General features: G+C 40.6%; 1 long non-coding RNA gene across 1 annotated transcript in view; it reads right to left on the bottom strand.

The window, feature by feature from the left end:
- Window positions 1-20,821, bottom strand: part of LOC146811656 (uncharacterized) — a 78,144-nt gene extending 57,323 nt beyond the window's left edge. The window contains exon 1 of the long non-coding RNA XR_014966766.1: window positions 20,691-20,821. This is a non-coding gene — a long non-coding RNA (uncharacterized LOC146811656). The remainder of the gene's footprint in view (window positions 1-20,690) is intronic.
- Window positions 20,822-21,259: the final 438 nt, after the last annotated feature.

Genomic DNA, 21,259 nt, shown 5'->3' with positions numbered 1-21,259 from the left:
AGAATGATGGACATGGTGCAGTGGAGGGTGGAAGGTGAACAACCCTCTTGTCAGAGAGGGAGAGGGAGAAAAACTGAATGTCATACTAACACAGAGCTGTAAGATCATCAGCAGGAAGAGTGGCCATTAGATGAGAGGAGAGTGGCATGGTAGAGCACATCCCTAAATATGAATATCTACTCCTGCCTAAAAGGAGACATGCTGTCTGCATTCTCAGGGCATGCAAAGCTGCAGAGACAGAAGAGGGGCAGCTTGATTTCCCCCACACGGATGGGATAGTAAGCTGAGAGTGCCAGGCTTTCTTATGGTGACCCAAGGGCTGAAATAGAGAGGTGTAGACAGCTAGGATCAGAACCTCTGTGTCATGGAGAAATTTGAGATTGATAGGTTTTACGTCACCATCATTTAGTTTTGATAAGGAAAGCAGCACGAGATATTCCTTCCCTAATGGTCAATGGCAATAAGATTTTTATTCACAAAGACTTCGCCAAATGCACTGTTAAGACTCGTAAGGATTTCTCTGAACTTCGTCCTCGATTGAGAAGTCTTGGTTTTAAATATGGTCTTTTTGACCCTTCAACAATGAGAATTTGGAAAGACAATTTTTCTACGTCCTTTCAACGTCCAGAGGATTTGAAAATGTTTCTGGACCAACATTTACAGCATTCTATGGATACCCACGATCCTGTCACTTGAGCAATGCTCCAATATGTATTTCTGTACTTATCTCGGTTCTTCTGATGTCCTGAAGGTTTAAAATTGTTTTTGGACCAACGTTAGCAGCATGTTATGATTATGCATAATTCTACTACTTAAACGCTGCTTTAAATATTTATTTCTGATTTTTGACTACTTTCTATTATAGATTTCTCACTGGGCTCAAACGATTTGGTCATGCTTGTAAAGCGTGTGTGCTTTTCACTCTTGTTATTGATGTTTATTTGTTGTCGTGTTTTGTATGTTAGTCTGTTTATTCTTTTACCTACTCTTTCCTTTTTGCCTTTTCTGGAGCTACTACTTTTCATATTCTTCCCTTACTTTTTAGTCTCCTCTTCTTGATCTTTTTTTTCTTTCTCTTCTATTATGGCTAATGTTCATAATGTTAAAATAGTCTCATTAAATGTTAAAGGTTTATGTCATCCTGTTAAGCGTCCGAAAATCTTAGATTATTTAGGTAGTTGCAAAGCAGATATTTGTCTTATACAGGACACTCATATAGATGACAAAATCTTAGATTATATGAAAAAAAAGTGGGTTGATAATATTGTCTATTCTCCTGCAAATGGCAAAAAAAATGGTGTGGCTATTCTTTTTGCCAAAAAATTACATTGACAAATTTTGGAGACATTTTCAGATACTGATGGGAGATATGTCATAGTTAAAATTAAAGTTTATGATTCAGTCACGTTTTTACTAAATGTTTATGGTCCTGCTGCCGATGATCCTGCTTTTTGGTCTAATCTTACAACTGAAGTTCTAAAGTTAAGTAAAGTCCCTCTAATAGTCGGAGGTGATTTTAATGTTATATCTGATCCCTTATTAGATAGATTATCTCTTACTAAATGTTGTCCTCCTAAAGTTTTTTTTGCTTTCAAAACATTTATTCAAACCACAAAGTTGGTTGATATCTGACGACTACACTTCCCTACAGAAAAAAGTTTGACATTTTTTTCTAACCCACACAATTCCTATTCTAGGCTTGATTGTGTATTCATTCCCAAGCAACTAATTAACTCTGTGATTACTCCTATGATTGGTAACATTGACATTTCGGATCATGCTTTGATTTCTTTTGTTTTGAATTTAAATTCAACATTTTCAACGCAATCTAGATGGCGATTGAATACTGGTATTGTTCTTAATGAACATAATAAACCTATGCTCTTAAATGCTATCCAGGATTATTTCCTTCTTAACCCTGAAGGTTCTGCTTCCATGGTCAATAGATGGGATGCGTTTAAAGCTTATATTAGAGGTGTAACTATTTCTCTTATGGCCCACAAAAATAAAACCTTTAAAGCAAATATTTAAAAAAGCAAATTGCAAAATTTGAGAGACTTTTTATTACGTCTAATGATCCTCAATATAAGGTCAAATTACAAAAACCTTGATATGAGTTTAACTCAATCCTTAGCAAAAGAGCTGGCGTTCAGATTTCAAATTCTAAAGCCAAATTTGGTTTTAATGGCAATAGATCTGGAAGATTCTTAGCTAAAAATTTGCGTATAAAAATAGATAAAACTCAAATAAATTCCATTCATGGCCCTAATGGTAAAATTGCTTTATCCCAAAATGATATCGTTAATGAATTTTTGGATTTTTACTTCACTCTCTATGGCAAACCCAATTTTAATGATGTTTCTTAAATTGATTCTTTTTTGACTAAATGTGGATTATCCAAGATTTTGCAATCAGATAAACTTGAGCTTGATTCACCCATTACTCAAGATGACATTCTGTCAGCCATTAAATCTCTTAAAAAAATAAGTCCCCTGGTCCCGATGGCATTCCTGCTGAGTTTTATAAAGAATTTCAGTTACAACTTACTCCTTTTTTATTTCAACTTTTTACCTTTTTTGGCTCTACAGGAATTAACTCAGGTTCTTTTACTGAGGCTTTAATTATTGTACTTCCCAAACCTGATAAAGACCCCACACTTGTGTCAAATTATCGTTCTATCTCTTTAATAAACAAGGATTGTAAATTATATGCTAAAATTATTTGCTTCTAGATTATCCCCTGTATCAGATTCTATTATTCATCCAGATCAATCTGGTTTTATGAAAAATAGATACTCTGCTAAAAATACAAGAACTTTGCTACATGTTATTGAACAAGGTTCCACTTTAACTCTACCATCAGGAATTCTCGCATTAGATGCCGAGAAAGCTTTAGATAAAATTCACTGGCAATTCTCATTCCGTACGTTATTAACATTTAATTTTGGTGATATATTTATCCACATGATTTCTGCTTTATACTCTACTCCTACTGCTCGTTTATTTATCAATGGCCAAATTTCAAACCAATTCTCTCTTTTTAGACGTACAAGACAAGGTTGCCCCTTTCCCCGCTTTTGTTTCTTATCGGTATTGAACCTTTACTTACTTCTATAAGAAAATGTGATAAAATTAAAGGAATCAATATTAAATACATTGTATTAAAACCTTAGCTTATGCTGATGATGTACTTTTATTTATTAGTGATCCTATATCCTCATTCCCTTCCCTATTAGAGATTATTTCAATGTATTCCATAGTTTCTGGATATAAGTTAAACACTAATAAAACCAATTTTTTTCCTTTAAATATTTATTGTACTCCTGATATGATACCTATGAATGAAATTATTTGGCAAAAGGATCAATTAAAATATCTTGGTATTCTGTTCTCTTCATCCATAAAATCAACAATAACGTTAAACTGTGACTTCATCTTAAATTGTATTAAAGATAAAATATCCAAATGGTCTTCACTTCACCTTTAATGGTGGAGAAGAATGGACTCTATAAAAATGACTCTTGCTTCTAAAATATTTTACATCCTTGCCATGATTCCTGCTCAATTTTCATTAAAGTTTTATAAAGATGTTGACACACTTCTATCCAAATTTCTTTGGAAAAACAAGTCACCCCGTATTAGTTATAAAAAATTAAAAATGCCCAAATGTAATGCAGGTTTTGGAGTACCTGACTTTTTTCATTACCTTAAAGCTTTTATTTTAAAACAAAGTTCCCTGTGGTTTAACCATTCCTTTATGAGTAATCCACCTATTTGGCTTCTTATTGAGAAATCAATAGTAAAATCATTTCCACTGCCCACTTTGTTCACCATGTCCAATAAATCACAATTTTTCATAAATCTGTTATTTTAAAATCCACTAAACTCATTTTTAATGACTAAGATTCAGTTTTTCAGTCATCCATGATCACTACCAAAGATATGTCATTATGGCATAGCCCAGTCATTAAATTAAATAGAAATATCAGTTTCTGGTATTCATGGATTAGTGCTGGTATTTTTTATCTTAAAGATGTCTATTATAACAATGCTTTCATATCATTTGAGGCTTTACAAACAAAATTTAGTTTACCTCAGTCTGACCTTTCCAAATATGAATATTTGTGTAATCCTATTTTAGATTCATTTCCTCACGTTATTCCTTCTAATGTTAAATCGGATTGATCGATGTATATTCAAACTGTTTCCACTTTATCTCATGGTGTTTCTATTTCATATAAAAAAACTATCTATTTCTCTAGGATTCAACATTATTATGATTTCGGTATTTTGGAATAATGAACTGTCAACCTCCTTTTCTACTGATGCATGGAAAGATATTTGGCTTAATAGTATTTCTGGTTGGTTACCTGTTTCACTTTATCAAACTAACTCTTATATTTTATTCAACTGTTTATGGACTCCAATACGTTTATTTCAAGCTAAACTTCTTAAGTCTTCAACTGGTTGCCACTGTAAATTACATCCTGGTTCATTACAACATATGCTTTTTGATTGTCCTCTAGTTTTTACATTTTGGACTGAAGTTTGGGATATTATACAAAAGATATTAAATATTCATGATGATGTTCCATTCAAAATGTTAATCTGCAAATCTGCTGTGCTCTCGCAAAACTTAAATGAATTAGAAGGTAAACTATGTAATTTTCTACTATCAGCTGCTTTAAAATCTATTACATTCTGTTGGAAAGATGTTTCGCTATTGTCAGTTCATGCTTGGTGGTCATGGGTTATTTTTACAAGAGGAGGAGCTCAGTTATCCTTAACTAGTATTAATCATAATTCTAACTCTTTTTGGAAACCTGTTGATATATATTTATCTTCTTAATTATATATTTATATCTAGTTTTTTATTGCTATTATAGCAGTCCAATATCCACGTTATAGTTGCTCTATTTCGTAGTTAATGCAATATTTTCTTTAGCTGTTTCCTTTCCCTCTCCTTTTATTTTCCAATGAATATATATTTACTGTTGTTACCCACTGTAATTCAATTGATGTTATTGTTATCTCTATATTGTAATTAGTTATTTTCTCTCAATATTATTTTCTCTGTATTGTCTTTGTTTATTGCTTATTATGAAAACTCAATAAAATATTTTGAACTCGAGAACCGCTGTGTCTTAACCGCTATCAACGAGGTCCAGGGGGGACTGAAAACAGTAGGTAACAAGGCTGACAAAGATATTATGCAATTTCCAGCAAAAACAAGTGTGATTAATGCTCAGGTCCCACACCTTGCTCAGGGCTATATTTAGGCTCACCTTGAAAAGGGGGGTTGTAAATCTAAGGTAGTGTTCAGGAGTACATATTAGGGTATATCTGTATGTGAATGACATCCATGACATAGGACTCCTTACAAAGAGTGGAGAAGGCTACATGCTCCTAGTCTAACATTGAATGAATGAAAGAAGGAAAAAGGTGTATATCCACCTCAGGAGCCGTATATGAGGCTGAACTGGACCTGCCAAATAGAAACATCCGGCTGTCATGCCCTCCAATGGCAGCAGGTTCTAAAGTATGTTTGTAAAGCAGCTGAACTTGCAGGTCACATACTCCCTGATAGCTCTTGGGTTTAATACACCTAAAGCCAATCTAACAAACTTCAGGGCAAAGTTTCTACTCTCAGTTAGACAGTTCTTGTGGTTACACCTGGCATCTGACTGTTTCTGCCCCAGCCAAACCGACACATGAGCCATCTGCCTATATCTAAATATCCAGTTTGAATAGCGCCCTACACAGCTTTCATATGAGTGCTAAGAAATGTTACTTTTTGAAGACCAGAGGCCTGAGGCACTTGAGGTACGCAGCTTGCACAGTATCACTCCTTTGACAAGGGTTGTGGAATAAGAGTCGCAGCTTACAACCATGGAAGAGCAGGATGCTGGCATCAGGATGGGTGCCTATGCTTAAGGGATAGAGGAGAGATGTGTGGGTGGCACCAAGGACAACAGAAGTGAAGCAGGATGGAAGAGACGAGAACCACAGACAATCAACCCTGCCAACTCACACGGGGCCACCCGGTGTCACACGATATTGTCTCCTTTCACTCGGTCACACAGTGAGGAGCCGATATCACATGGCGAGCACAAAATTAGCAGGAGCATGCAGAGAGCAGGTTTCCAGCTAATTGTTTAGAGTTTTAGCTCAACCAATGGACATTCTAAGGTGTGAAAGCTCCCCAGGACATCAGCGGCAGTCTCAAAAGCTTTGATTTTGTTTTTTGGTAGCAGGGGAGGGGTGTGGAGGAGGCTTGTTGTGGCAGGGGGCGGTGCAGTTAGAAGTGTCTCAGACTGTGCTAGCACTAAGCTCTACTCCTACATGGCCACGCCCCCTCCTCACACAGTGCAAAATGGGTCACAGGTTAGCAGGTCTGGACAATGGGAGGGAAGGAGAGCGGTTGGGTGATTGAGAACAACACAATGGACATGCAAAGGGAAGGTGTGCAGGTTTGTGGGAGCTGGCAACACAACAGACAACAGATGGAGGGCAGATGGGAGGAGCAGGGAGGTAAGTAAGAATATGAGGGATGGATGGGAGACTGCACACATTTGTACTTACTGCATGCAGTGTTTATGGCAATATCAAGTAAAATAAGGGCAAACACTGACCCAACAGACCATAGAATAGGCCCACACACATCTTAAAAATATAACAAATAGCCTACACATGGACCTGTCAGATGAGCCCTTCAGGCACTGCCAGACTGAATGCCCCTTAGGCCAGTCAAAACCTGCTTACAGTGGTGCCCTGCTTGGATCTGCATTGCTTACAGTATAGGTAGGAATGGAATATGCAGAGATTGCAGTAGAGGCTCCACTGGGATGTCTGCAGTGCATGCAGTGGAGGTGTTGATCAGATCAGCAGTGTCTACAGATAGGACACTGATGGGATGGGCCCTGCATACAGTGGAGACACCGCTAGAGCTGTCTGCAGTGCTTACAGGAGAATCATTGTAGCGATTTGCAGTGCTTAAAGTGGTGGCTGTGCTGGGTTTTGTCAGCAGTGCATATAGTGGATGCACTGCTGTGTTCTGTGGTGCATACTGTGGAGGCAATGTTTGGATCGGCACTGTTTAATGTAGGGAAACTGAAGTGTATTGCCATGCTTACAGCAGAGGCACTACTGGGATCTGCCTCCAGTGCTTAGAGTTGAAGCACTATTGGGATCTGCAGTGCTTACAGTAGAGGCACTCTGGGATCTACCTTGCTTACAGTGACAGCATGATTTTTATCGGCAGGCTTACATTTAAGGCACTGTTTGGATTTGCAGCGATTATATGGGAGGCACTTCTGGATATGTCTGCATTGCTTACAGTGGAGGCACTGCTGGGAACTCTCTGCAGTGCCTAGAGAGGAGGCACTGCCGAGATCTTCAATGGTTACAGAAGAGGCACTCTGTTCTGATCGCCAGTGGTTCCATGGAGCAGCATAAAATCAACAATAACGTTAAACTGTGACTTCATCTTAAATTATATTAAAGATAAAATATCCAAATGGTCTTCACTTCACCTTTCATGGTGGAGAAGAATGGACTCTATAAAAATGACTCTTGCTTCTAAAATATTTTACATCCTTGCCATGATTCCTGCTCAATTTTCATTAAAGTTTTATAAAGATGTTGACAAACTTCTATCCAAATTTCTTTGGAAAAACAAGTCACCCTGTATTAGTTATAAAAAATTAAAAATGCCCAAATGTAATGCAGGTTTTGGAGTACCTGACTTTTTTCATTACCATAAAGCTTTTATTTCAAAACAAAGTTCCCTGTGGTTTAACCATTCCTTTATGAGTAATCCACCTATTTGGCTTCTTATTGAGAAATCAATAGAAAAATCATTTCCACTGCCCACTTTGTTCACCATGCCTAATAAATCACAATTTTTCATAAATCTGTTATTTTAAAATCCACTAAACTCATTTTTAATGACTTAGGGCCATAAGTAGGTGGCCTAATTTACCACTTCATAAATACCGAATTTTACCGATTCGGTATTTATGAAGTGGTAAATGCTATGTAGGTAATCCATCGGTAATATTTACCGATTCGGAATGGGTCGGTATTTTAGAATCGGTATTTACCGATTCGGTAATGGGGGGAGCACAATCAAGGGTGGCAGGGTGTCACAGGGACACCCTGTTGCACCCCTGATTCCTGCATGTGTGCACATGTGGCACACATACATGCCCTAAGGGTATGTATGTCTGCCACATTGCACACTTCTAAGTGCCAAAAGAGGCTTTTTCAAAGCCATTCGTCATTTACCACCAACTTTTAGTTGGTGGTAAATAACGAATCCACACAACACCCACACACTCCCGCTACATCTCATTTCAGGATTCGGTATTTACCAAATCTGTAAAATTACTGATTCGGTAATTTTACCGATTCGGTAAATTACCGAATCCTGAAATGTCCCCCCTACATACCAAAAGCCTGAATACCGGTCGGTAACGGGATTTTTACCGAAAATTGGCCGTTACCGACCAGTATTAGGCTACCTACATATGGCCCTAAGATTCAGTTTTTCAGTCATCCATGATCACTACCAAAGATATGTCATTATGGCATAGCCCAGTCATTAAATTAAATAGAAATATCAGTTTCTGGTATTCATGGATTAGTGCTGGTATTTTTTATCTTAAAGATGTCTATTATAACAATGCTTTCATATCATTTGAAGCTTTACAAACAAAATTTAGTTTACCTCAGTCTGACCTTTCCAAATATGAATATTTGTGTAATCCTATTTTAGATTCATTTCCTCACGTTATTCCTTCTAATGTTAAATCGGATTGATCGATGTATATTCAAACTGTTTCCACTTTATCTCATGGTGTTTCTATTTCATATAAAAAAACTATCTATTTCTCTAGGATTCAACATTATTATGATTTCGGTATTTTGGAATAATGAACTCTCAACCTCCTTTTCTACTGATGCATGGAAAGATATTTGGCTTTAAAGTATTTCTGGTTGGTTACCTGTTTCACTTTATCAAACTAACTCTTATATTTTATTCAACTGTTTATGGACTCCAATACGTTTATTTCAAGCTAAACTTCTTCAGTCTTCAACTGGTTGGCACTGTAAATTACATCCTGGTTCATTACAACATATGCTTTTTGATTGTCCTCTAGTTTTTACATTTTGGACTGAAGTTTGGGATATTATACAAAAGATATTAAATATTCATGATGATGTTCCATTCAAAATGTTAATCTGCAAATCCGCTGTGCTCTCGCAAAACTTAAATGAATTAGAAGGTAAACTATTTAATTTTCTACTATCAGCTGCTTTAAAATCTATTACATTCTGTTGGAAAGATGTTTCGATTGATTGAATACTTTATTCGATAGCAATGTATCATAAAAGTAAATACAATACAACATACATAGAACCATAAAATTAATAAAAAGACATATAAAAATATGCATAGTTTTCTTAAAAAAGCTAAAAATACATAGACAATAAATGAAAAGATAAAGGGCTCAGATAAAAGCAGATATCCTAAGGCACAACAACGGGGAACACATCAAATGTAGAGAGGGTATTTCATTTAGTGGAAAAATTACATAGAATTACAACCCAGAGCTACTTGGTTCGACAAGCTTAGTACGTATTTGCCATGCTTTCCCAAGATATTTAGCCACCCCACAAATTACCAATAAGGATGTGGTATCCGTTGTTAGGATACGGAGGGCCACAGACGACTGCCTAGTTCCCAGACCTCTACAAACTGGGCTCAGCCAACGTTTTTTAGGCGTCCTATATGTTTTGCAGGCGAACAGGAAGTGGCCCAATGATTCAGTAGGGTTAGAGCATCCCGGGCAAGTTGTGTGGTGGGTTTTATGGTTTTTCCAGCCTATTGTGAAAGCGTTTAGGGGTAAAGTACCTAGCCTCATTTTAAAAAACAAAACTCTATCCCTTGGTGAGGAGATAAAGTCAAAAAATGGTTCCCACTTTGGTTTTGGCTTACAAATCAGAAATGTATCAGTTAGGGAGCCCAGCTTGGGGTTCAAGACCGCTGCATCTATATTTGCCCAGTATAGTTTCTTGATGATGTCTTTTTGCGGAGGCTTCTGCAAGAGCCATTCTTCTTCTAGCCCCAAGCTGAGTACCAGGTCCCTTAGGTTTTTCAACCATGATATTACACCAAAACCATTTAATGCAATGAGTTCGTCAAGCACCGCGGCGTAATTACTAAGTTCCGGGGTCCTTCTAAGACGAACCCAAAATAATAGAGGGCGAAGCCCAAGGATATCTTTAATAGAATGGCGTCCCAAATCGTAAAATAAAGGTTTAAGAGGAGTGGAAAGTGGAAGGCCCACAAGCTCTCTCAAAAATTTGTGTTCTGCTGTGACTAAACTAATAACTCTTTCAAACCCCCATAATTCAGAGCCGTAAGAAGCGGCAGACAATGCCTTACCCTCATATACTACTAGCGCCGGGCTAATAGGTTTAGTAGAGGATAGACGGTGGTCTTTAGAAATTGCTCCTGTTACTCTTTTAAAATTTAAAGACATCTTAGTGATGTGGGAGTCCCATTTCATTTTAGAATTAATCCTGACCCCTAGGTAATCAAATGCATCAACCTCCTCGAGCGGGGTGCCATTTAGTGCGATATTGATTTTCTTATGTTTTTTATTTCCAGTCAGTACCATCAATTTGGTCTTAGTGGTATTAACAGTAAGACCACGATTATCGCAAAAGGCACCAAACCTATCAAGCAGTTTCTGGAGGCCCATGGGAGTTTTGGACATGAGGAGCGTGTCATCTGCAAAGAGGAGGGTAGGTGTTTTTTCCCCCGCCAGGGAAGGTGCATCCGCTGAGACCTCCCTCAGATGGTCTGCCACCCCATTAATAAAGAGGGAGAACAGAGTCGGAGCCATCACACATCCCTGGCGGACCCCCCTCTGGACAGGAATTCGATCAGTCAATTGTCCTTCGGATCCCCATCTAATTATTGCGTATGTACCATCATGCAACCTTTTAATAAACTCCAAAAGATATCGTGGTAGCCCCATTTCATGTAAAACCTGCCACAATTTAACCAGAGGAACGAGGTCGAATGCGGTTTTGAGGTCAATGAAGGCCAAGTATAAAGATCCCCCACCAATCAGAACGGTGTTCCAATAAGTGGCTACGAATCTGAACACTTGGTCCATGGTACCTACTTTCTTCCTAAGCCAGCTTGTAGGTGAGTTAGGATGATTCCCTCTTCCAGCCAAGTCCCCAAGCGTGAGTTAAGGACACTGCCAACCACCTTTTGGATGACATCAATTAGACTTATCGGAAAGATGTTTCGCTATTGTCAGTTCATGCTTGGTGGTCATGGGTTATTTTTACAAGAAGAGGAGCTCAGTTATCCTTAACTGGTATTAATCATAATTCTAACTCTTTTCACTCTTTTTGGAAACCTGTTGATATATATTTATCTTCTTAATTATATATTTATATCTATTATAGCAGTCCAATATCCACGTTATAGTAGCTCTATTTCGTAGTTAATGCAATATTTTCTTTAGCTGTTTCCTTTCCCTTCCCTTTTATTTTCCAATGAATATATATTTACTGTTGTTACCTACTGTAATTCAATTGATGTTATTGTTATCTCTATATTGTAATTAGTTATTTTCTCTCAATATTATTTTCTCTGTATTGTCTTTGTTTATTGCTTATTATGAAAACTCAATAAAATATTTTGAACTCGAGAACCGCTGTGTCTTAACCGCTATCAACGAGGTCCAGGGGGGACTGAAAACAGTAGGTAACAAGGCTGACAAAGATATTATGCAATTTCCAGCAAAAACAAGTGTGATTAATGCTCAGGTCCCACACCTTGCTCAGGGCTATATTTAGGCTCACCTTGAAAAGGGGGTTGTAAAACTAAGGTAGTGTTCAGGAGTACATATAAGGGTATATCTGTATGTGAATGACATCCATGACATAGGACTCCTTACAAAGAGTGGAGAAGGCTACATGCTCCTAGTCTAACATTGAATGAATGAAAGAAGGAAAAAGGTGTAAATCCACCTCAGGAGCCGTATATGAGGCTGAACTGGACCTGCCAAATAGAAACATCCGGCTGTCATGCCCTCCAATGGCAGCAGGTTCTAAAGTATGTTTGTAAAGCAGCTGAACTTGCAGGTCACATACTCCCTGATAGCTCTTGGGTTTAATACACCTGAAGCCAATCTAACAAACTTCAGGGCTAAGTTTCTACTCTCAGTTAGACAGTTCTTGTGGTTACACCTGGCATCTGACTGTTTCTGCCCCAGCCAAACCGACACATGAGCCATCTGCCTATCTCTAAATGTCCAGTTTGAATAGCGCCCTACACAGCTTTCATATGAGTGCTAAGAAATGTTACTTTTTGAAGACCAGAGGCCTGAGGCACATGAGGTACGCAGCTTGCTCAGTATCACTCCTTTGACAAGGGTTGTGGAATAAGAGTCGCATAACCGACCATAGAATAGGCCCACACACATCTTAAAAATATAACAAATAGCCTACACATGGACCTGTCAGATGAGCCCTTCAGGCACTGCCAGACTGATTGCCCCTTAGGCCAGTCAAAACCTGCTTACAGTGGTGCCCTGCTGGGATCTGCATTGCTTACAGTAAAGGTAGGAATGGAATATGCAGAGATTGCAGTAGAGGCTCCACTGGGATGTCTGCAGTGCATGCAGTGGAGGTGTTGATCAGATCAGCAGTGTCTACAGATAGGACACTGATGAGATGGGCCCTGCATACAGTGGAGACACCGCTAGAGCTGTCTGCAGTGCTTACAGGAGAATCATTGTAGCGATTTGCAGTGCTTAAAGTGGTGGCTGTGCTGCGTTTTGTCAGCAGAGCATATAGTGGATGCACTGCTGTGTTCTGCGGTGCATACTGTGGAGGCAATGTTTGGATCGGCACTGTTTAATGTAGGGAAACTGAAGTGTATTGCCATGCTTACAGCAGAGGCACTGCTTGGATCTGCCTCCAGTGCTTAGAGTTGAAGCACTATTGGGATCTGCAGTGCTTACAGTAGAGGCACTCTGGGATCTATCGTGCTTACAGTGACAGCACGGTTTTCATCTGCAGGCTTACATTTAAGGCACTGTTTGGATTTGCAGCGATTATATGGGAGGCACTTCTGGATATGTCTGCATTGCTTACAGTGGAGGCACTGCTGGGAACTCTCTGCAGTGCCTAGAGAGGAGGCACTGCCGAGATCTTCAATGGTTACAGAAGAGGCACTCTGTTCTGATCGCTAGTGGTTACAATGAAGCAGTGGTTAATTTGTTAAAATATAAGTGCCAGGGCTCTTGCCAGGAGGCCGCTGTAGTTTGCACCACCCATTGCTGCTCCCATCAATGCCAATGACAGTACCACCACAAACACAACTACAGGCCTTTGCACTGCTGCACGTGTGACTTCAGATTATTCCAGGCCCTCCAAGTTATTAGAATGGCTTGGACAGCAGGTATTAGTAATTTTTATTGCATTTTGTATTAATAAACAATTGGTGTTGTGTTCATATCTAAATTAGATAAACAGCACCACCATGTGGCAGACTGTCATAAGTGCTGGTGTTGACAATTAAGTGCTGTTGATAAGCACCAGAAACCACCGGCTCAAATGAAGCTCTTCAGTGGAGACAGTGCCGGGATCAGCAGTTGTCATGTGATCTAGTGACAGAGTGAGGAGGAGAGGGGAGGATGGAGAACTGGCCTATAGCCTACAATGAATGATGCTCTGAATTAAATCCCGGACTTTGCCCCAAGGCACAGCAAGTTTCCACCTGGTTTTGTGAATGAACTGGAAAGTCAGGATTGAATGCCCGGGAGGTATGAGCCACACTGTGAATTCATAGGTTGGACACCTGGAACACACCTGATGTTTGATACAGGTGAGACTGATTAATATGGGAAATGTCAGTCCATAAATAGCACACTTTGGGTGGCACTGTGGGTAGGCGGGGCTCTCTCCTGCACAGCTGTGCCCTGTTTTGGTGCCGACAGTGCTTAGACGGAGATATTCCAATTACCTGCAGCTCCCACTGGCGGCCCTCTACACAGAGACAGTCGGCTCTCGAGCCATGGTACTTTTAACACTGCTGGCCATCAAAACTGCAAACTGTCGCCTTCCTGTTCTGTACAATTGCCTTTCCTTTGAGAAATCTCAAACGAGATCAATGGTGAGAGATGGGTGGGTGGCACTACGGACAATGGAAGAGAAGGAGGGTGGGAGAGGCCGACATCACGAACTAAGAAAGGTAAGCAGTGTGAGTGCATAGAAGGGGGGCAACACCACGGACAATGGAAGGCAAGGCAGACGGCTAGGTTGTCAGGTGCAACACCACGGGCAACTGAAGTGATGGAGGGCAGGTGCGTGGATGGTGGCAACACCAAAGGCAGCAGAAGGAGGGCAGGTGGTATGATGAAGGAGGTAAGGAAGTACACAAGGGAGTCTGCTGAATAAGAGGCACTCTGATAGAGTGTATCCACACCAAGAAAAACGTAGCACCCAGAACAATGAGCAATGAAGGGACATAAATAATGCATCCATGCTCCCGAGAACTTGGATGAACACACAAAAAGGAAGGATGCCTGCTGCAGCAAACCGATAGGAAGCAAATAAATGAGAGTGAGAATGAGGCCAACCAAATGGTAAATAATGGCGCGGTCTATGCTTACTATAAGCTAACAATAGTCTCGAAGAGACAGCGCATGCGCTGCATAACCCAGACCTACAAATTAGAATGGGCAATAAAAATAGGTTACCCTGTAGAGTTCCAACATTGCATGACTTCAACACTTTAAAAAGGAAAACAAATTGAAAGTTTTTACCCAAAGTGCCCTGTTTTCAAGTTTCTCCATGTGGAAGATAAAAGACAGTAATAATTTAAGATACTTTCCATCTGTTAATCCTGTCTCACACCCAGTAGTAATTAAAAGGGACACTGAAACGGAACGATGCACAACAAAGATACACAGATACACACCAGAACATGGGTTTCTATTGGAATTCTCAAGGGCATATTATCGAGCCCATTATCGCCGCTTTGGCGGCAGTTTCCTGCCGCTAAAGCGGCGATAATTTTAACGCTGTTCTTGATAATATGCCCCTTGGTCTTTAAGTACAGCATACGGAGCAATGATGATTTATTCAAGTTGCAGTTATGATTCTGTGTAAATGTGTGAGTGAAGGAGGTACACAGTTGTCAGAATATTTACAAGGTGAAAGTAAAACGCATTGCAGTGTTTTGTATGTGAGTTAGTGTGTTGTGTGTTTGAGGCTGGAACAGAAATGTAAGGATGTATGTTCAGAAGAGAGAAAAAAAAGAGGGTGCTGAAGAGCAAAGAGAAGTGGTTTATACCAGCTTATTTCACTTTACACTAGTTACAATCAGTCAGTAGAATTGTAGAGCGCTACTTGCCACCCTGAAATGACACCATTACTCAACTTATCGTAAATACGTGTATTTATGGGAACCATCAGATTTTACTGTGAATGCATGGAAAATCTGCACCATAAGTAAAAAATTGAAACGAGGATGCATTTTGCCCTCAAATATACAGTCAAATGACTGAGTTGCATTTCACATAATTTTGCTGAAATTTCACATAATCATGTGAAAACAAAATCAGTAAATTTCGCACATCACTAATGAGGTTTAAGATATGCAGATGGATGAGATGTGGAGAGAAATAGGGCGTCCACGTCTAACATAGAGTCAACATAACAGGAGTGATTGAGACACACTGAAAAACCACTAATCCTTCTAGGCCTCAGTAATGATTCACAATCTCATGATTTCAGAAATAAAAAAATGTCAATATTATTTACCACAAAATCATTGTTGCTTTATACATCTTATGCTTGCAGTTTTATATACAGCAAACTTTGTCCAAAGGCATTTTAGCAATTTACACGAGCACCAGATTACTTTACACAAGGTCAGATTCTTTTTTTCACTTTTAGGCACACAGAGATAAAGGGATTTGCCTAGAATTATAGGATGTTGAGCTGATGCCAAGACTTAAACTTGGTTTCCCAGTTCCAGTGTTGGCAGCTCTGATCATTAGGCCACATCCACTTCCCAGTCCCAAAATCCCCACTCTCCATATCTGCATGCAGTAACAGAAAGCTTAGATGAGAACCAAAATACCGCTTCGGTGGCACACTACGGAAATCACAGAAATGTCGTTTATATGTTTAAGCCATACCCCTAAGTGCATAGGCTCCGTCCCCTTTTCAATGCCCCCCTCTTTAGTTTTATCCTACTTAATGACCTGAATGAAACTATTCTAAGATGCTGACCCAGAAAGCCTTCCTACTGTAGGAATAAGGTAAAATAGGAATTACCCGCATTTGCTATATTTTATAAAGTCTTTCTGCGATGTCAGTTTGGAAGAAAAGTTGGAGATTTTCAACCAGGAAATTGAAATTATAGTTTCATGTTTTTATGAGCTGGATGTGTGGCCCCCGCTTGCAGATTTACCTTTTGTGATTCAGCTGGATCAGTTAGCTCTTTTTGGACCAAAAAGCTCATGCCTTTAATGAAAAACACAAAACAACATGTGCCAAGACACAAAGGGCAATTGCAAAATAAAAAAAGTCAGGAATGAGAGATGTCACAGATGATATAGAGGGCCTCATTTATGAAAAGTGACGCATCGCTGCGTGAAAACAGCCAAGCGTTACTTTTCATTGTGCCCTCCTTGCGACATGCTGGATGCGTCATATTTACAGTATAATGCATCATATCGCAAGGAGTTACAAATACGTCAGTATTTCTGACGTATCTGTCGGCGCAAATAACGCATTGCTGGAGTGTGTCACAAAAGTGACGCAACTCCATCAATGGGTCATTTCACATGGGCAAGTCCCATTTCAAATGTGCCTGCGTCAGTCTTACGCCTGCTGTGAGGCAGGCGTAAGATATTGCCGCATTTGCGTCCTAGAAGTGACACAGTGAAATCTCATAGATTTCACTGCATCACTTCTACGAGGCTTACTTGCATCAGAACACCCACCCTGCATACATTATCCTTGGCGCAGGTGTAATGTAGCGCAGGGGTTTACAAAGTGACGCATCTACCTAGATGCGTCTCTTTGTAAATATGACGCAACATGGCACATTGTTTACCCTGCTGGTGCGTCACAAAATGTGACGCACAGGCGGCGCAAAAGTGACACAGGGCTCATAAATAAGCCCCAGAGTATCTTTGAGCTATGATTCGACACCAGGCCAAACAAAGTAAATTGATTTCCAACTATTTTATCAAAGACAGGCCTAATTTTAAAGCAGGTTCATGTAGGGAAGGAATCCTAGGCAACTCTCAACATGTGTTCAATATATACATCCCTGTTTCAGGGAGAATCGTTGTAATGCTAGACACAAGGGTGCCATTTAGAGAAGATGGTATTCTGTCCCAGAGATTTCCACGTATAGTGGTGTATTTATCATAATGTAGACATGTAGCTCAGTAATCTGAGCCCCTGCTACCAGACTCAAGTCATCTGGAAAGCAGAGTTTAGAATCCTGAAACGGCATTAGCGGGATTTCTGGCTCCTCAGTAGTAGCACAAAATGAGCCCTCTGTTCCTGCAGAATCTGTTGAGGGGCCTCTGAGTCTTCCATTAGCCAGTGGTTGCCAATAGGGGCCACCTAAAATTATTTTTGGGGACCAGCGCTTATTTTTCGGCATCAGAAATGTACCATAGCCAGAGAGGGAAAAACTCAAAGCAGAGAAATGGAGGAAGAGAAAGAAAAAGCCACAAGGGTAGAAAGCAGAAAGCTACAAGAGCGAGGTAAAGAGGGAGGGAATGTCTTGTAGTGAATTGGTATTCAGAGCACTGGGATTTAATCGCAACAACCATGGGCTTCTGAGCTTAGGCTAGGGCAGCAGCACTCATTTATTTACAAGTCAAGCACTGATACTATGCAAATTATGTTAAAGCAGTCCATTAGGAACCTGGGTGCAAATTCTCAAGCCCCTATCGCCACCACAACGTCACTTTCAGTGATGTTGTGGTGGCGATAGGGGCTTAGCCCTATTCACAAGGCAGCGCTAAGCCACGTTAAGTGGAATAACGCGGCTTAACGCTGCCTTGTGAATAGGGCCCCCTTCACGCTGTTTTTAGTGTGAAAGGGGCGTGCAGTGGGCGTTGCGGTGGGGGTTCCACCACAACACCCATTGAGTTTGACGCTACCCCCTATTCACAAGGGCAGCGTAAATAGGAGGTAGCGACAAACTTAAGACCAGATAAAACCTGGTCTTAAGGTGGCGAAATGAGGAGAAATGCTTTATTTCTCCTCGTTTTTGCTTTTTCCATGTGAGCTGCCTTGTGCAGCACACATGGAAAACGCAAATTGCCATGGTTTGTTTATGTACAGGAAGGTGTCCCTTCCTCTACAAAAACAAACCTTTTTTTTAAATGCCATTTCGTAACTTACATGTGTGCTGCATGAAGCAGCACAGATGTCAGTTACAAACTGGCATTTTAGGTTTGTTTATGTGCAGGAAGGGACACCTTCCTGTACATTAACAAACCTCCCTGCTTGCAGACACCCTTGCACTCTGGTGCAAGGGTGCCTGCGTTGGCGCTAAGTTGTGAAACTTAGCGCCATCGCAAGGGGAAATGCGAGGCTGCACCATATCCTTGAAAATAGGGTGCATCCTCGCATTTCCGAAGTGGCGGAGAGAGGCGTTAAGCCAAGAAGGCTAACGCCTCTTTCCACCACTTCATTGAGAATATGGTCCCTGGTCTTCATAAAGCCTGCTTCCAAGCAGGTAAAGCTTTGAGATGGGGGTCCTGCAAGAGGTATAGATATGTGACTGGGATTGCAGCTGAAGCCCTCCAATGATGGGATGATGTCAGCCATGCTGGCATGTTCACTGCTGTGGAGCAGGCCCCGTGAAAATAGAGAACGTTTAGGGATATGGGTAATGCCCAGGGACCGTGGGAGCAGGTGCATGAAAGTGTGAGGATGAAAGGTGACCAGAGGTTGATGCAGACCAGCCAATTCACACAGTCCCACAGTGTGTCACGCAATATCAGATCCCTTCACACGGTCTCACGGTAAGGAACTGGTATCACTCTGTGACAGGAAAGACGAGCTGGAAACCACTGAAAACAGTAGATTTCCAGCTCGTCTTTCAAGGCTTTGAACAGGCACCAGCCACAGTAAGATTTTTTTCCTTTTGTTTTTTTTTACTAGAGGGGTGTTTAGGGGGAGTGGGGAGCACATTGGTACTTCTAAATACCAGGCCCTGCCCCCTATAAGGCCTCTCCGCCTTCTCGCACAGTGACTTTTTTCTTAGTTTGCAGGTCTGGGCCATGGATGCTAAATGCAGGTGGAGCTACATATGTTTCGGTGGCCTGTGGTTGATTCCTGGCAGGCTCCGTTGAAGGAGTGGCTGGACCATGGGTAGCAGTGTGCTGCGGATGTATATACTTTGGAAAGATATTTACCGGGGTCCCAGAGAGGGTAATTGAAATTAAATGTATGAGGTACTAGAGTTTAAGAAGAGGGGCATATTTACAATGCCCATGCAGCCGGAATGTTACTTTTATGATGCTCTGGAGGCGCAGCGTGCTGGCTCATATTAACAAGGCCACCCAAAGTCACCCTGCATGGCTTTTCATGGCCTCATAAATATGGAGAGGGGCAATGCCTTACTCTGCGTGAAAGGGGCTCTCCATGGGTGTTGATGTGGATGTTCCCACGCAGCACCCTTGGCTTTTGACACTGTCCCAGATTTACAAAATAGTGTAAATTTAGGGCAACGCAAAAACTACTGCCTTCCCAAAGCAATGTAACAAGGAGAAATGTTTACATTTCTCTTTGTTCTTAACTCTTTCCACGTGTGGTGCATTCTGCAGCACACATAGAACGAGTAAAGAGCCTACTTTGATTATTTTTGTGCAGGAAGAGACACCTTCCTGCACAAAAACAATCATGCCAACAAGGGTACCTGCATTAGCGCTCAGCTGCAGTTTATGGGCCGGTGCTTGCAGAAATGACAGGAATTTGCAGTATCTGGTAGATGCAGTGCATTCCTGCCCTTTTCATTTGATGTAGGGCCGCGCAGCTGGAAGGCTTTCAGAGCTGCCCTATGCCAAAATATTGCAAATATGCCCTGTAATCTGTATCCAAATCTGGCAACCCTTGATTAGAACAAATGAGGAATGGAGGCATAATGTCCTTCTAAACATGAATTCCTCATTCTGGGCATTGAGGGACTAAAGGAGTGAGAAATTCTTATGTCACCCTGCACTGTCAGAGACTGGCCATTATAATTGCTTTAATGGTAATTGGATGATGGTAATTACAGTGGGTTGCCACTGATAGTGCTCTTCAACGTAACTATCTCATCCGGGGAGCTTGTGTGTGACAGTTGCTTTGCTTTGAAGTTCACTGTCTGGAGTCCGGCAATGTATGTGACTAAGTGCAGTTAGTATTAACTTTGATACATTGCAAGGCCTCTCACAGTACTTCAAACGCAACTGTGCTTTTTGGTTTTTTTTCCTGCCCATGGAACAGTGGATCAGCCACAATTCTACTCGGGTGGGAAAAAACAGGCCTAATGCATGCATTTTGCTTACTGCATGGGAATTTCACACACTGCAAGTTACACTGTCTTGGTGCCAAAGCCCCCCTGTTAGCGCTCACCTGTGGGTGTCTTGTAGTTGTCGTCTACTGTTCTAGGCTCTCCCTGTGGCACTCACTATGCCAGGGGTCCTGGCTTATATAAGGCTGCAACTGCTGATGCATTAGACTCAACCTCTAGCCTGAGAGCCAGTGACAAATAAACAAGATGCACATTTTTAATAACACACACTCTCATCTCAGATTACCGAGCAGGTCAGGTGGGAACGCTAGAAAGACGCTAAAAGGCATCATCAGACCTCTTGTTTTCGTGCTTCCCTATCATGTGCTTGAACATGTGTTCTTCCGCCACTTCTATGATGTGCACTCAGTGAAATGGACATGCATATTAACAGCAATCACCACCATAGGTTTACGCCGGTGTGTCTTCTGGGAAGTTGAAAAGTCTATTGGAACATATTTGTCTTCCAGTGCTAATCACAGGAAAGATTCTACAGCAATTGACCTAATTTAATGCTTACAAAGTGAAAAGTAAGAATTTCCAGCTGAATTACAAACGAGAACATAACAGTCTAAACCAAAACCTATACTTTACTATACACCTGAATTGAAATCCTAACACCTAAACTTAA

The sequence above is a fragment of the Triturus cristatus genome, chromosome 7, assembly GCF_964204655.1.
Source record: "Triturus cristatus chromosome 7, aTriCri1.1, whole genome shotgun sequence".
In the NCBI taxonomy this organism is placed as follows: Eukaryota; Metazoa; Chordata; class Amphibia; order Caudata; family Salamandridae; genus Triturus; species Triturus cristatus.
The sequence above is the reverse complement of the archived record's forward strand: the minus strand, read 5'-3'. Positions and strand labels throughout refer to the sequence as shown.